General features: G+C 44.0%; 1 protein-coding gene across 10 annotated transcripts in view; it reads left to right on the forward strand.

Moving 5' to 3' along the window:
• Positions 1 to 12,471: 12,471 nt before the first annotated feature.
• FGF1 (fibroblast growth factor 1) overlaps positions 12,472 to 16,125 on the forward strand; it is a 96,023-nt gene continuing 92,369 nt past the window's right edge. For 3 of the 10 annotated variants that reach the window (XM_070517266.1, XM_070517272.1, XM_044780689.2), the window contains exon 1: positions 12,476 to 12,926. The gene's annotated coding sequence lies outside the window, so the exon portion shown is untranslated. Of the gene's footprint in view, positions 12,927 to 16,125 lie in introns of all 10 variants that reach the window. The other 7 variants (XM_070517273.1, XM_070517277.1, XM_014850269.3 and 4 more) reach the window with 6 other exon arrangements.

Raw genomic sequence — 16,125 nt, forward strand, 5'->3', positions numbered from 1 at the left:
GGGCCGCCAAGAGGCGGAAGGCGCGCACTTAACCGCTGCGCCACCCGGCTGGCCCCGCTGTTGCTATTTTGACCTGATAATTCTTTGTTGTGTAGGAGGGGCGGGGGGGCTGTCACGTAGGTTGTGGGATGTTAGCAGCATCCCTGGCCTCTACCCCCTGGATCCTAGTAGCAGCCCTCTCCTGGCAGGTTTGGACAATCGAACATGTCTCAGACATCACCAGATGGCCCTGGGAGGCAAAAATCCCCTCTACTCCCCTGCGCCCCCGGAACTGCTGCTCTAAAACGTGGGCAGATTTTCGTCTCCCATTTGGTAGACTGCTGGCATCCTTAAGCATTGCTTTAAATACATAATGATACTGACCTATAGTAAACTACTGGCTGTCTGGGCTTAAATAACCACAGAAAAAATAGCTTACATTTGTTGATGACCTACTGTGTGCAAGACGCTCTTCTAACGCTTGTTAATTACCCCGTTTAATTCTCACAACCACTCTTTTGCTGATGAGGAAACTGAAGCTTCCACCAGTTAAATCACTTGTCCAAGGTCATGGTTAATAGCAGTTGGATCCGGATGGGACAAGGGGAATGTGGGGCTGTCCAGAGGAGTACAGTCCAATAAAAATATAAGGCAAGACACAAATACAAGCCACGTGTGTAACTGTACATTTTCTAGAAGCCACATTCAAAAAGTAAAAAGAAACAGTGAAATTAATTTTAATATCTTTAACCCAACACATATCCAAACCGATATCATTTTAATAGTAATCAATATTTTAAAAATTGATGATATATATATATTTTTAAAGATTTTATTTTTCCTTTTTCTCCCCAAAGCCCGCCGGTACATAGTTGTATATTTTTAGTTGTGAGTCCTTCTAGTAGTGACATGTGGGACGCCACCTCAGCATGGCTTGATGAGCAGTGCCATGTCTGCACCCAGGATCTGAACACGGGAAACCCTGGGCCGCTGAAGCAGAGTGCGCGAACTTAACCACACGGCCACGGGGCCAGCCCCTGATGATATATTTTTCATTCTTTTCTTTTGGACTTAATCTTTGAAATCTGTGTTTTACACTTACAGCACGTCTCAATTCCTGCTAGCCACATGTCAAGTGATCGAGAGCCACACGTGCGTCACACAGGTCTAAACTCTTCACCCAGCCCAGCTGCCTTCCAGCCTTTGTATGGGGAACAGCATGTGCCAATTTTACTTCAATGTCCTTCAATTTCTGCCTGCATTTCAGCCATTTTGTCAGTCTCACATACCTATTCATGTACTCTGCAGTCTGTTCTTGAAATATCTCTATTTATTTTGAAATGAGGTCTACAGTTTTATAAAATTTATCAAACAGTAGATACCTCATCTGGTGGCCAGACTGTTGACTATTATCTAATTTTAGTTCCGAGAGCTTTCCAGTGGCTGTTTTCCCACACAGTCTGTGTCTGTACTTGCGCAACAGATCATTCATCTTATCCGATGCTAATCGCCGAGCCCACATTTAATCATACTGTGGCGCGTTTTGATTTCTCTCCCGACATCTAGGAACATTCTCCCTCATTCGAGGATTCTGCCTTTCCTCAGTCCCTCTATGAGATTTCTCCCTGTAGTTCCTCATGTTGTCCTTATGAAATGTTTCTGATCACTGAGGAAACCAATTCTTCTCTAGAGAATTTGCAATAAACCTCTTAGTCTTGCCACATTTGTTGATTCAAATTTTATGGGTGTGAAAATCAAGGTAGCCTTAAGTACTAAGTTTAATTTACACCAACAAAGAGTAGTAATGAGAGTTAATCCTTAGGAAATGCTTCCTGCGAGCCTTGCACCGTGCTTAGCACTTGACCCACATTATCTTGTTTATTTCTGCAACAGTCCTATGAGGTGCGTGCTATCACAGTGGCCGTTGTGGAGGTGAAGTGAGGAGGCACAGAGAGCTGAAGTGACTTGCCCGAAGTCTCCCAACTAGCAACTGGCAGAGCTGGGAGGCGCATCGAGATCTGTTCGATGATAGAGCTGATCTCCTAACCTCTATGCTCTGCTGTCTGAAGGACAATTTGTAAATGCTGTTCTTATTTCCGAATTTGCAAGGGTGTGGTTCTTTAGATTATACACTTTACCCGGGCTACCACCCGCCTTCTCTTGATGGGGAAGAGGAATATGTGTATATATTCTTGGTATTCTAGGGACTGCCTCTGAAGCAAGATGCAGGACCTCTCAGGAGGCGGGGCTCTTGCCCTGAACAGGGAGCTGAGACTCAGGTCCATCAGAAGCTCAAACCAGGAGGCCCAGCAAGTCGTGTCAGAACCCAGAACCAGGGCAGCGCCGGGTCAGAAGCCAGAGTACTATGAGTTTAGGAGTGAATGGAGTGGGGATGTGGAGTGGGGAGTGAAGACAGGCCTCTAGCAGGAAGAGAGGGAGAGACCATGGGACACAAAGGGTGACAGGGCTCAGGGAGGGGTAATGATTTTGCTTTGCAATTTTGTTTTGTTAAAGACTTGGGCATGTTGCAATGCTGATGGGGGGAAAATTAAGAGAGCTGAAGATGCAGGAGAGCTTGGGGTGCAGATAGATGTGAACCAGCAAGGACCCCGAAGAGGCGGGACAGGAAGCTGTTTGAAGCCCACGTCGGGGAACACGTTTGCCAGGTTTGATGCCAAAACCCTCTTACACTTATATTATTCTATCATCTGCCACTGTCACTGTCTGATAGTCAACCACTGTCAAGATTCCATGGCCAAGTGGCTTGAGAAGTTAAGTGTTTGTAGTCAGAAATATTTTCTTTCCATGGGACATAACTTCTTATCCTTTTCAGTGAGGAAATACATAATACGTGATACCAGAACATGGATCCCTGGGCTGCCCCATACGCACCTGACATGGTTTGATACAAGGGACACTAATTCTGTCTCCACCTAAAAGAGGTCTCAACAGCCTGCCTCAGGTCCCTGAAATATCACACCCTTTGGATTACCTTCCTAAAGAGTCCTGTTACAATACAAACAGGTCAGAACAATCTTGAAAAGAATACCCACATTCATGGCAGCACTATTCACAATGGCCGAAGGTGGAAGCAACCCAAGTGTCCATTGATGGATGAATGGATAAACAAAAGATGCTATGTTCATACAGTGGAATATTAGTCAGCCTTAAAGAGGAAGGAAATTCTGAAACATGCTACAACATGGATGAACCTTGAAGACGCTACACTAAGTGAAATAAGTCAGTCACAGAAGGACAAAAATTGTATGATTTTACCCATATGAGGTACCTAGAGTAGTGAATTCATAGAGATAGAAAGTAGAATGGTGGTTGCCAGGGGCTGTGGGGAGGGGGAACGGGGAGTTGTTGACTAAAGGGTGTGGAGTTTTAGTTTTGCAAGGTGAAAAGTGTTCTAGAGATGGATGGTGGTGACAGTTGTACAACAATGTGAATGGACTTAATGCTACTGAACTGTATGGTCCTTAAAAATGATTAAGATGGTAAATTTTATATTACATGTATCTTACTACAATTAAAAAACCCCCAAGAGAATAAAAAACCTCAGGTCATTTAAGAGGGGCTACTTGGTCACTTGCTTTCGTCTATTATTAGTTTGGTTCCACTCTGCTTTTTAGTAAAGGAAGCTCCGTTGAGAGCAGGACATCAAGGAGCCGGGATCCAGAGGACTGGGTGACCGAGATGACAGTCATGAGGACAGCAGTTCGCTGGGCTGTAGGATGTGCTTTGAGAAAGGCCAGATCTTGGGTTTCCATCCAGACCTGAGGGGGCCACCCCTGCAGGGTCTTCAGTAGCAGGAGGAGAATGGGAAAGCCTCAGACACCTTGGGGAGGAGGGGGGACGTCAGCCTCTGTCCACTTTGCTCTTTACTGAGGGCCGCCTGGCCAGAGGCCTCCCTCTGAGGGACTAATAATACTACGCAGTTATTATTACTAATTTGGTCCCTGTGAGTCAGTGAGACTAGCTTGTTTGGGAAACTCACAAGGTGGTATAAGGGAGGCCCCTGACACGGAATCTCAAAGTTGAGGTGGATATGAGGCTGGTGAAGCCACACCCACGACCAGCCAGGGGGACCTCTCAGCCTACTGCTTTCCTTAATTTGGCCAGCACGTCCTTCACCAGCAGACTGTGGGAAAGAAAGCCGTTTTGGTAACAGAAAGCAGCATTTTAAACCTCTCTCATTAATGAGAGAGACAGAATTGTTACACTAGCATTGGAAAACTCAGGGAAGGAATAAATTTCATTTCCATGAGTCTCCAGCTTGAGTCTCCAGCTGAACAGATGCTATTTTTATCAAATACTTTCTCTTCTGTGACATGCTTTGCCAACTTGCTATTCTTAGACAAATCAGGAAAAGTCCACATTTGATTTCGCCTCCTTCTGGCTTCTCCCTCCCCATTTGTGAGAGGGGTGGTGGTTTGGGGAGGGGGGGCCCTGTCCTTTTGATAGAAGGCAAGTGACAAGGAAATGGCAGCCATCTGAAAGCCAGAGATGGGCTCTGCCTCCTTTGCAAATGACATCTTGTCCTGGCTTCACCCCATCCCAGATGGCATAGCTGATGGGACAGGAAAAAATACATCTTTTAGAGTATTTACAGCATCGTTTCTCCCCACCCCCACTTCCTGTGAAGAGGATTTAGTCTTGGCCAGCTAAGTTCTGGAGCCTTTCTCGTGCAGAATGTAGGGAAATGTGAGGAGGGATTCTGAATCGTGTGGTGCTGTGAGTGGGACGGCTAGATGGGTGCACAGAGGAAAAGGCAGAGAATTACCCACTAGTGAAAGCAAAATAGATCAGAAAGTGAGAGGGAGGATAAGAGAGATAAGAGCCAGGGATGGGCTTAATTTGGGGAATTCAAGAGACAAATTAAGGGGGACTGGAGTAGCCGCTGGGCTGGCATGAGGAAGATTTGGGAGAGATGGAGAACACTTTTCAGAAATGTTGTTGGTGTTGTGAATGGAATCCGTCTTCCCCCTTGGCATTTTAAAGAGATTTCAGCAAAGATATAAATTGCTTTCAAAGTTACTTTTTGTATGAATGACTGGGGTTTATTCAAGGCAGCCTGGAGCACTGGAGGCTAGAGGTTAACAGTGAAGGAGAACCACCCTTCACCCCACTTCTCCCATCAACACAGACTATAGTCCAGATATTTCAAACTCGTGTCCTATGGGCCGGGTTTGGACCCCAGATGTGTCTTGTTTGGCTTGTTGAGAGTCAATTTTTTTTTTCTCAGCCACCATTGAAAATTGGGATTTCACATTTAAAAAGCCTGCATTTCCTACTTCTCTTAAAAAAATTGGAAAATCTGACAACATGAGACCCTCATTCCCAAAAGGCAAAAATAGGCTTATCCTTTCTAGTTAACCCCAGTTCCCACCACTCACAGAAGGTGTGCACATGCACAGACACCTGGCCCACTTTCTGCATTGATATTTCCTACCATCTGGTAACAGTAGACTAGATAATTGGGGCCTGCTGGGCCTGCTGAGGGCAATTAGAAAAGCTGGGCAAAATAAAAATACAATCAGCCTGGAGTCATCAAAGAGTTAAAAAAGATAGTGAAGAATCACCTCACCAAGATCTGGGAAAACATGGGCATTCACGGAGGCAGGTCCAATGACTGGGGCCTCTTTTCCTCTTGGGACAGTTGCTGCTTCTGGAACAGACAACTAAGAAGCTGAGAGGCTAAGCAGCACCTAGGCAGCTTTGTATGCCTAAGGGGACAAAAGTTGGAATCCAGTGCCCACCAAAGGAGAGGGGGCCCTGTAACCCCCATTTTAGACTAGAACCCTACAGGACTATACCTTAAAACTAGATAAATTGGAAATAGGCCAGCTTCCAAGGAGCTTAGTTCTTCAAATTGGATTAAGGTGGTCCCAGATTGCTAGTATCCCCAGGTACCTAGCAGAAGCAAATATAAATACTCTCTGGACGAATATAACAGCATTATGTCTCACGTTACTTCTACCAACAATTTTTCACATACAATTTCAGCACACATGAAAATAACCAGAGATAAGGAAATAAGACAACATGAATGTGATCCAGCATAAATAAGGATAATAGAAACAATCCTAGATAACTCAAGTTACTGGAGTTATCAGACACAGACTTCATGCAAAGGAAATAAAAGACAAGATTAAGAAAATCTAGCAGAGAACTGGAAGCTTAAAAAAAAAAGATGATTTCAAAAATATCCAAATAAAAATTTAGAACTGAAAAATATAATAACAAAAGTAAAGAGCTCAGTGGGTGGGTTTAAGAGCAGATTAGACACAGTTGAAGGGAGAAGTGATGAACCGGGAAGCAGCTCAGAAGAAAACATCAGGATGAAACATGGAGAGAAAAAAAGATGGAAAATATTGTAGAGAGAATAAGAGATACAGAAGATGAAGTGAGGACTGAAGTTCTAGAAGGAGAAGAGAAAGTAGGGCAGCAGCAATATTTGAAGAGAAAATATCTGAGAAATTGCCAAAGTTGACTAAAAACTCCAAGCCAAAAATTTCAGAAGTCCGGGGAATCCAAAGCAGGATTAATAAAAAGAAAGTTACATTTGGGTACATCATAGTGAAATAGATGAAAACCAAAGGCAAAGAGGAAAAAAATGTTAAAAGCAGCTACCATTACTTGAAAAAAAGGAATGGACTGTTAGCTTACTTCTTGACAGAAACAATGGAAGCTAGAAACTAGTAGAATTTAAATATCTTCAAAGTGCTGAAAGAAAATAACTGCCAAACTAGAATTCTATGCCCGATGGAAATACAGGCATACCTTGGTGATATTGGGAGTTCAGTTTCAGACCACTGCAATAAAGCAAATAGCATGATAAGGTGAGTCACACAAATCTTTTGGTTTCCCACCACATATAAAAGTTATGTTTATACTGTAATATAGTCTATTAAGTGTGCAGTAGCCTTATATCTTAAAAAACAATGTACATACCTCAATTAAAAAATATTTTATGGCTAAAAAATGGCAACCATCATCTGACCCTTCAGCAAGTCATAATCTTTTTGCCGGTGGAGGGTCTTGCCCTCCATGCAGTATCTGTGAAGCACAATAAAGTGAAACACAATAAAACAAGGTATGCTTGTAGCCTCCAATAATACAGTTGAAGTTAAGACATTTTCAGGATTCTTTACCAGCAGAGCATACTCAACAGTGTTGTTTAAGCAGAAAGAAAATGATTTAAGATAACGGTATGGATGCAGGAAGAAATGAAGAAGAATGCAAGGTTAATTTGAGGAAATCCAAATGAACTAGACTGTACAAAACAAGATAATGTCCACTGGAGATTTAAAAAATTAAAATATATAACAAGTACATGTGAGTCAAGAGAGAGGGACAAATGGAATTAAGATGTTTTAAGGTTTTGTTTTTCCTCTTTTCTCCCCAAAGCACCCCCGGTATATAGTTGTGGGTCCTTCTAGTTGTGGCATACGGGACGCCACCTCAGCATGGCCTGATGAGCGGCGCCATGCCTGCACCCAGGATTCGAACCAGCGAAACCCTGGGCAACCAAAGCAGAGCGTGCGAACTTAACCACTTGGCCATGGGGCCGGCCCCAAGATGTTTTAAGGTTTTTGTATTACTATGGAAGAAGATAAAAATACCAGTTAACATTAGACTTTGAAAAATCAAAGATACATATTGTGATCTCTAGAATGACCTCTAAAAGAATAGTAAAAAAAAAGTTTATAGCTTCCAAGGTAATAGAGGGAAAAATAGAATATTCAACCATTCCAAAAGCAGGCAAGACAAGAGGATAAAAAGAACAGAGCATGTGAGACAAATGAAAACATTTACTAAGATGGTAGAATTAAATACAAATATGTCAGTAATTTCATTAAATGTAAATGAACAAAATATTTCACTTAAAAGTCAGAGTATTGAATTGAGTAAAATAATCTATATACTGTTTATAAGAAACATTTAAAACATTAGTTTAAAAAATGTTGAAAGTAGGGCCAGTCCCACTGTCCTAGTGGTTAAGTTCAGCATGTTCTACTTCTGTGGGCCAGGTTTGGTTCCTGGGTGCAGACCTGCTCCACTCATCTGTCAGTTGCCATGCTGTGGTGGCAGCTCACATACAAAAAGAGGAAGATTAGCAACAGATGTTAGCTCAGGGCATCATCTTCCTCAGCAAAAAAAAAAAAAAAGTTGAAAATAAATGGTGGAAAAATATAAATATTAACCAAAATTATATTAATATTAATAGTATATATTAATATCAGACAAAGTAAATTTTAAGGCAAAAAAGCATTACTGCAGCTAAAAAAGGAGATATCATAATGATAAAAAGTTCAATTGTACACATCTTATAATGTAGCTTCAAAAATATGAAGCTAAGATTGACAGAAACCAGAAGCAGAAGTGAGCAGAGAAACGAGTAAGGAAATAGATTATTTGAACATGATCAGCCGACTTGACTCAGCGGACGTGTACAGAATGTTGAACCAACAATTACAGAACTCACATTCCGCAAATATTTATGACTCCCCACCTTCCAAGCAAATCAAAGGATTGAAACTTTCCACCTAATTTTATGTTAGGTGTAGCCATAAGACTTGGCCAATGAAATGTGATTAGAAGTGCCTTCCAGGTGTCAGTGTGTTAGTAAACACATCTCCCTTTTCCGTGTTGAAAGCAGAGGGCTGGAGCTCCCTCAGTCTGCGTCCTTGAGTGAGGAGGACACTGAGCAGAACTTCCCTGCCAGTTCCCAAATGGACACGTTGATGTGGACGAGTGAAAAATAAGGCTTTGTTATTTTAAGTCACTGAAATTTGGGTCTTATTTATACCCACAGTGTAACTCAGTCTATCCTGACTAATGCAGGCAGAAGAAGAGAAGGAATATTTTCCAGGCACAGAGGTGAGCCTGTCTTAAGAGTATGTGTGATGAGTCCTGGTGAGTTCACGGTGGCTCAAGCTCCAGGGAGGTGGGGTGAGGCGGGAACACAGGCTGGGGCAGGGAGAGCAGCTCCCAAGAAGAGCCAGGGAGACTGGCTAGAGGCAAGTTTAGAAGGGCCCAGGATTTGACAATAAGGAATGGCTATTGTCCTAAAAGTTTAAAAGGTGCTCCAGAAGTTGGTGACCAGTTGAATGTTGGTAGTAATGGAGAGGATGAACGGGGGAGAATCTAGTCAGTGGAAAGGGAGGAATTAGGTAGAGGGCTGGAGCGTTTTTTTTTTCCCACCCCCAAGAGGTGGCCATTGTTAAGAATTTGGTGAGAATCTCCCCAGCAATTGCATGGACATGCAAACACACACATAAACCAATTCTAGAAGCACAAATCAGATCAAGTGTACCCTACCGCTGTTCTGAAAAATGTTTCCCAGTTAATAGTATCTTCATTGGTATTTTCTGTGTCATCTCAGAGATTTGCCTCTTTCTTTTTTATTGGCTGCTTAGTATGCCAACGTATGGCTGTTCCATAATTACATAATCTTCCCCTGTTGACAGACATTTAGGTTGTTTTCACTATAACAAACAATGTTTCAGTGACATCTTGCGAATAATATTCATACATTTTAATGTCTTCGTTCTACAGACAATAAGACCAGTTTAGCCAACATTCGAGTGGTGAAAATTTTAGGCTGGGTATCAGGAACACAAACAGACAGGGCATTTTTAATTTCAATATTTTTATTTATTTACATTTCTACTTTTAAAATTATTTTATTGAGGTCACATTGGTTTATAACATTGTGTAAATTTCAGATGTACGTCATCATATTTTGGCTTCTGTATAGACCAGGCAGGCCATTTGAGGTGATGATCTAGGCTAGGGGGTGCCTGGTATGCCTAGATTATGCCTAGAATAGGTCTTAAACATAGTGGGCACTCAATAAATGTTGAATGAATGAATGAATGAATGAATGCACATGTACTGTAGACACTTGTTGGGCCTGCCCTGCGCTCATCTACAAGAGGATTTCTCAACCTCGCACTACTGTCTTTTAAGGCCAAATAGTTGTTGTTGTGGAGGCTGTTCTGTACATTGTAGAATGCGTAGCAGGATTCCTGGCCTCTACCCACTGGTTACCACCAGCACAGCAGGGACCAAAAATGTCTCCAGAAATTGCCAAATGTTCCCTGGGGAAAAATCGCTCCAGTTGAGAACCATTGATTTATACAACGGATTGTATTTGTGTAAGGCCAAAGGCCCTTTCTAAAAACAACTGACTCTACGAAGGCTCATCCTACTTCTTCCCAATGCTCCCATATGAACAGCCTTTCTTCCTGGGATGTCCCAGTCCGTTCATAGAGATTCCTGGATGCCTTATTCTCGGTTCAGATTTCACTTCTTTAGGGCCACCTTCCCTGACACTTCCCCCATAAATTAGGTCAATCTTCATTACATATTGTCAATCCCCATTATACAGTCTCTAATCACCAGATACCCCTCCTTGGAAGTACTTATCAAAGTTGAATTCTTACTTTTACTTGAGTAATTCTTAAATTAATCTATTTCCCTCACTCAACTCCCTAGAGGTAGTCACGAGTAAGAACTTGGCATGCAACATGTCAGTTTTTGCTCACGGTTTTTCTATTTAGTGCCTGAAACAATGCATGACACACAGTAGGTCCTCAGTGGGTGTTTGGTGGTTGGATGGATGGACGGGCAGCGACAACCTATCAGTCAGCAATAGCCAGCCCCAGGGGGCAACAGTCTTCGCCCATTTTCACTCCTGTGCCTTCTAAAAACTATTTTGAAAAACAGTGTTACCTATACCCGCATTTAACAATTAATATGCTAAATGTTCACCATTAAACTCATTTGGCTTCCAGACAATAGCTTCCAGCATATTGTGAATATTGGAATTTAAAAATTAAACTCGGACATCATTCTTTAAAGGTACCAATCAATCTGTCATTATTTTCAAGACTCTCTTGGATTTGCTTTTGCAGCACACTCCCCCAAATTCACAGGGTGGAAGACGCAGAGCTGTTAAATGAAAAGATGCCTTAATTAATCATTAAGGGAGGCTGAATTAAGCTACTAAAGGAAGCTTCCAGTTTGGGGAGGTGGACCTGGAGATTTTTACAGCTGGGGCAATGGCAATTTAGTAAGATTTGTGACGAGTGAGGGGTAGGATTTCCAGTAAAGGAAGGATGGTTGTGAACACAGACACGTTCTCAGGTAAACAGTTTTAGGAAAGCGTGCCTACAGAGACTGAGAACCCGGAAATTGATTCTCTAAAAATAATCCCTGGTGCGTCCCTTGGAAAGTCTGGGAGACCACCACCCTGGGGGTAATGCAGCCTAGCGGCCTGAAGAGGGCAGTGTTGGATAAGCTGTGGGGCTCCATCTCCCGCTCTGCCTCAGGGTAGCAAGAGAGAAAGGGCGATTCACCCTGGATGCAGTGGAGTCTGGGGCCAGGCGGCCCAGCACGCCCTCTCTGGTGTTTGTGTTTGCACAGTGAATTATTCATAGGAAACCGGCTCCAAGGAGAATGGAGGCCAGAGATTCCCCATCCTGTACCTAGAATCAGGGCCTGGGACTGTCAACAGACAAAAACCTCATTCTTTCTCCCCTTCGAGAACTGAGTTTGGGAAAGAAATTGAGGAGTGAAGTCATGGGTCTGAAGCAACTGTGAGTTTTTGTTTTTCCTCTTATGAAAGGAAAACAACAGTGAAATCTCAATAATTTATAGCTTCAGGAGACAGCGGAAAGCTCCTGCTCTGGAGTCAACAGATGCTCTCTCTGCTCTGTAAGCCCACCTTTCCCAGCCTCTGCTCTCTGGCTGTCACATGGGAACAAGATTAGCTTCCTCACAGGGCTGTTGGGAGAATAATGAGACAATGCAGGCAAAGCGCTCTGCTTGTGAATGGCTCTTAGCAAGAGCTCGATAAATACCAGTAATGATGGTGAAGATGATGATACTGAATTGTCATTTTGTCAGGCGTGAGTGTTTCAAAATTTGCCATTCACATCTGAAGAGGAAGAATCAGAGGTGACAAATCAAGCTATTTAAATGTCTTAAATTTTACAAACCTGGGAGTTAGAAGCAGAAGCAGCCAGGGGAGGAAGGCAGAATCAGTGTGATTCCACGTTAGAGCCTGGCTCCTCAACATTGCTCACGGTGCCTTCCAGGACTGGGGGGTCCCAGCCTAGTGTTAGTAAGATGGTCTCTGTGTCTAAAGTAGTGTGTATGTGACGGCCATACGTATGTCGAGATGTGACATGACCACCAGCCTCAGACATAAAAGCAATGACTCTTCTCATTACATTTATCTTCTGTGAAACCTCAAAGGGTGGGGATGAACTGATTGAAAAAGAATTGGTAATTTGGATAAATTGCTGGGATACACTAAAAGTAAGGCTTGGAGCAAGACCCCCACCCTCTGCCTTACATGGGAAAGGTGACAGGGACCAGTTCAGAGAGAGGCATGGAGACAGCTTGGATGAGAGAACTGTCCTTTCACCTGGCAGCTCTCCAGCCCGCAAATAGCTTTTGTGTCCAGTCCAAAAATAAGATCACATGAAAGGGGGAGAAAGAAATATGCAAGTGCTTGTCCTTGGGCTTTCTGTGGGTACCAGCATCAGCCACACTGGGAGGGCCCCAAGAGGGTGGCCTCACGACACACTCCACTGCCTCCCCCCAGGCTCCCCAAGGCTGGAAGGACAACCTGTATCAGGGCGGGTGTGGTGTGTGGTTTGCACTCAGCCCTTCTCTTGGGGCTCCCTTGAGCTCCATTCACACCAGAGAGAGAGCAGGAGAGAGAGGACAAGCAGATCCAACAGCCTCGACTCCAGGGGAATAAGGGCATTGCCTCCTTTTGTGGAAGGACACGCCCTTCTGATGGAGAATGGGAACTCCCTCCTGCAGCAGCCTGCCTGCAGCGGTCTGGGTAGGACAGCGTGGATGCTGTAGGCTGATGCAGCTGCCGTCGCCCCAGAAAGACAGTGCCCCACAGCCGAAGCAGAGAGGTGAGTGCATCGGTTTCTCCAGGGGTTTCGGATTTCTATGGACTTTCTGCTTGGCTTCGTGCTTGCGCTCAGTATGAATGCTCTCCCCCACCCCCATTCTTCCTCTTCTCCTCCCTGATCAGGGTCTGTGGCAGGCTTGAGTCTATGTGATGGATGCTAGCTTAAAACATTCCTGTACTCCCTTCTCTCTTTCGGAGGCCTGTTTGCTCCCAGAAAGAACTGGGTAGGTCTAGCTCTTAGCAGGGAAGCAGGAAGTGTCTCCTACCAAGTGAATTATCTTTGCTGAGCTCCAAGAGGACGCTTCCCAGGAAATCATTAGACAAATCCCATTACAGTAGAGTTAATGCTTAGTTTTAAAATGCCCTGCATGAAATAGGGAATAAATTAAAGGATGCTAGCTGATTCTTCGTTATTGGGCAAAAGGAAAACAACAAAAATGGGATATGCAAGGTTTCCTCTCTCCACAGCCTCTTCTCTCTCTCTTCCTGGCTTCTTAGAGCCCTACAAAATATACTTAACAGGTCCAAGAACTCCTTTCTTTGGTTGACAACAAGAGAAGTAAAATAAAGGGTTTGGGGGAGAATTGCTCTGTAAACTGAGGCAAAGGACGAAGAAGAGAGAAAAATTTTGCAGAGTCTTGGTTTCCCTTCTGATGTCTCTGCACTCCCAAGCACGCACACGACATGTACCTGGGCCTATTTAGGAGGATGTATAGATGTCTCCATCGCTTGCACATGTGTACCATTGCTCCTTGACACACATTGCCCCTTAGCTAGGACTACAAATATCTATGCTAAGAAGAAGCCAGCAAGATTCTGGTGGGAACAAGATAACTACTTGAATAAAGTCAGGATTCTTTTAGTGACAATGGATTGAAACTCAGTTTGACTAGACTTAGGCAAAAAAAGGCCAGGGCTTTAGTATGGTGGGTTCCAGGTGCTCAGACAATGGCATCCTGACTCTGTCTCTATTTGTTGACTTTGCATCCCGGTGTCATTCTATTCCCATCACCTGTCTTGGTGGCAAGATGGCTGCCAGCAGCCCCAGGCTGACATCTTCCTGGCACAGCCACCCTACAAGAACAGCCACTTCCCTTTCTCAGCTGTTGTAGCTTGAGTTTCAGGGTCCCACTGAACCAATATGGGTGTTGTGCCCATCCCTCTGTAGGAGTGTAGCCATCCCCATGCAAAACCATATGAACTGAAAGCAAGGAAGGTCTGGGTCCCCAAAGACAATTAAGGTGCTAGTCCTAGGAGAAGGGGCTGGATGCAGGATGGCTAAGGTCAAGGTTGCCACTCTGTGTTGCTCTTTTTGCAATGGTCTAGATTAAGAGTCAAAGTGCCTCCAACATAGCTCCTCCTCCTTTTCCCTCTTAAAGCCCACAAAAATTTATTAGTGACAGCAAGTCTCATAGGCAGGGTAATTGTTAGTAGAAGAGGTGACTAAAAGACCCCATGGAATGTCATCCCTAGAGACTACTGATAGTGGGAAAGACCCCAGAAATCTCCTCTCTGGCTCCGTCCCCAGGCCACCCACCATACCCAGACCCACTGGGCCCCCAACATGCCTGTGCTCGCACAGGTCCCTCCCCTCCTCCTCCACCTTCTCCCAGTTGTGTTGCACTCTGCTCTGTGATGTGAACCCATCCTGCCTTTCAAGAGCCAGCTTCGGTGCTGCCTCCCCTCTGAGGCCTTATCTGGCCTGTCGAGTCTTTTCTGTTGACTCCCTTGCTGAACCTGATCAGCATGGACTCTCAGTATTACAGTTCACTGTTTACATGTCCTTTAAGAACGTCCCGTATCTTAGTTTCTTTCCCTACTTGAATTTTATATTTCTAGGGGGAAAATCAGGTTTTTCCCCCAGCCCTCTCTGTGGTGTCTAACACATAGTAGGTGCCCAATTAAGTGCTTCCAATTAATTGAGCAATAGAAAACTAGCCTGCCTAAATAGCTTCGAGATGATGGCTAAATGACTTGAGGTCCTTAATTCTGATTTAAAAAGTAATTTAATAACTATAGCAAACACTGATTGATCTCTGAATGTATGCTGGAGTCCCTACATGCATTGTCTCAGATCATCCTCACAACGACCCTACAAGGCAAATACTGCTTTTATCCCCATTTCATAGACGGAGAAACTGAGTCTTAGAAAACTTAGACACTTGTCCTAGATCATACAACTAGTAAGTGCTGACTTGAGAGTGAGAACCCAGGCATGCCTGCCTTCTCCTTCCCTACTAAATTAATTATTTCCATGCTTATCAGGGGAGCTTCCTCCAGCCTGATTTTAAAGAGCAAGAAGCATGGGTGATTGGTCGCAGAGCACAAGGAATCAGATATTTTAGACCCCTCTTCTGCCACTTGGGCTCCCAGAGCCTCTATGGGGGGTCCTTATTAGATTGTACCCAGGGATGAGGGGTCACACACCAATCCCAGAGCCAACAAGAAGGTCAGGGGCACAGGGATTTCACAAAAGGAGGTGCCTCTGGGCTCTGTAGGGAGCAAGGTGCCTTTGATTGAATGAGGGTAGAGTGGTCTTCGGGTAATCATTAGCTGGGGAGTGGGCCTCAGAATTCAAGCTTGCTCCTCTGGCTGCCTGTCGTTAGGCATGGCCCTGACATTTCTCCCGCTCCAGGGCGACAAGGCAGAGGGCTTCCTCAGAGAGTGGCTTTCAGGATTTGGAGAGCAAAGGAAACCAAAATCTAGAGAAAATGGGGTGTATTTTTTATATCTGTGCCTCAATATCCAGCCACTGGCCTCTTGGCTGACGCAGTCACGTGGTGACGATGAAGGTCCCAGGGATCTTGTTTCTCTGATGTACACTATCTTATCATATGGGTTAGCATCTTCTCAAGAGCAGATCCTGTTTGATTTATGTCATTAATCCTCACAATATCCCGTGAGAGGTCAGAGAGCTGGTGTTCTCACAACCGAGGCACAGAGAGATTGAATCACGTCCCAGATTACATAGATGCAGAGAAAGGCCCGGACTGGGGCTAGAAGAGCTCAGAGTTCTTCAGAATCCAAGCCTGCTTGCTTCTCCATGAGGTTATGATAGAAAAGAATTAAAACCCAAAGAATTATATAGGCTAAGTAAAATTCTTTGGGTAAATCGTTAAGAGAAAAACCACTGCTGGACCCAAGAGAAATGAAAACGTATATTCACACAAGAACTGTACACAAAGATTCATAGCAGCATT

The sequence above is a fragment of the Equus asinus genome, chromosome 9 (genome assembly GCF_041296235.1).
Source record: "Equus asinus isolate D_3611 breed Donkey chromosome 9, EquAss-T2T_v2, whole genome shotgun sequence".
In the NCBI taxonomy this organism is placed as follows: Eukaryota; Metazoa; Chordata; class Mammalia; order Perissodactyla; family Equidae; genus Equus; species Equus asinus.